This window comes from Staurois parvus, unplaced genomic scaffold (genome assembly GCF_062004578.1).
Source record: "Staurois parvus isolate SC_StPar_1 unplaced genomic scaffold, SC_StPar_1.0 ptg000350l, whole genome shotgun sequence".
Classification (NCBI taxonomy): Eukaryota; Metazoa; Chordata; class Amphibia; order Anura; family Ranidae; genus Staurois; species Staurois parvus.
In genome coordinates this window covers 1,607,951-1,609,143 of record NW_028318146.1, presented here as the reverse complement: position 1 = coordinate 1,609,143, position 1,193 = coordinate 1,607,951, and the positions used below count along the sequence as shown (strand labels likewise).

The following is a 1,193-nucleotide window of genomic DNA, read 5'->3' as shown; positions in this document are numbered from 1 at the left end:
TTTTTTTATTTAAGGGGTAGTTACATACCTGATATATATATATATATATATATTCAAAATAAATAAAACCAGAAGGGTTGCAGCACAGAGCTTTACGTATTGCTCATACATGTACGTAAATTACACTGATGTTCCAGGCATCTCTGAGCTTGAAAAAGGACAGGGATGCTTGAAACGTTGCTGTAATTTATTCACGAATGTGACCAATAAATTAAGATCCCTGGGCTGCAACCCTTCTGGCTTTTGTGTATATATATATATATATATATATATATTATATATAAATATATACATACATATACTGTATATACTGTAAATACTTTGATGAATTGCAAAAAAAATCCAACAACTTTTAATTATTTTTTTAAAGTGGCCCTGTCACTAAGAAACCCACTGTTAGATTGAAGCACCTTGCAAAATACATACCTTTCTAATGGATGGAGCCTCCAAGTTTAAGGGCTGTGGTCATGCTTCTATCCAACACTTCCAGGTGTGCAGAACTGATTGCACTTCTCGCTGTGCACCGTATGCCTTGCCAGGCGCTATGTCCCCACCGTGTCCTGTAGTATTGGATGCTAGCTGCAGCCATAGCTCTTGAACAGAGTGAAGAGTTGAGTCGCAATCCACTGGAAAGGTAAATAGTAGTCATCTTCTATTACAAGACTACTAACATACTTACCTGGCAGGGGAGATACCATGATCACGAAGGTGGTTCTCCCAGAGCGAGGCTCAACCATTGCACTCCGGCTGTGCTGACCCCTGCGATTTCCAAATGCGGGAAACTCGACTGCATAATTTGTGGTAGTGGGGGACTGCGTAAAAAAAAACAAAAAAAAAAACAAGACTACTGGACTGTGAGTTACAGGGTCACTTCAATGGGTACAAGACAAAACATCCAGTGGGTTCTTAATTTCCAGTGCTTCTGCTGCACTTTAATCTGAAAGAGGAAAAGAGAACTGGACAGGGCTGCGTATCCAACATGTTTTGGGGGTCCAAAAACACCCCCTTCATTAGGACTTGAGATACATCGGAGTGCTGAACCAGCTGCTAACGAGACCTGTGCAGATAATAACACTGGAAGAAATAATGCTAAAGGTCCAGTTAACATCTAGTCCAGTATTTCTCAACTGAGTAGCCACTGGCACTGGGGTGCCACTCGGCTTCCACTGGGGTGCCACAAATGTGGGACACAG

General features: G+C 41.3%; 1 pseudogene; it reads left to right on the top strand.

Moving 5' to 3' along the window:
- Positions 1–671: 671 nt before the first annotated feature.
- On the top strand, positions 672–817 carry LOC149456703 (U1 spliceosomal RNA; annotated as a pseudogene).
- The last annotated feature ends 376 nt before the right edge of the window (positions 818–1,193 follow it).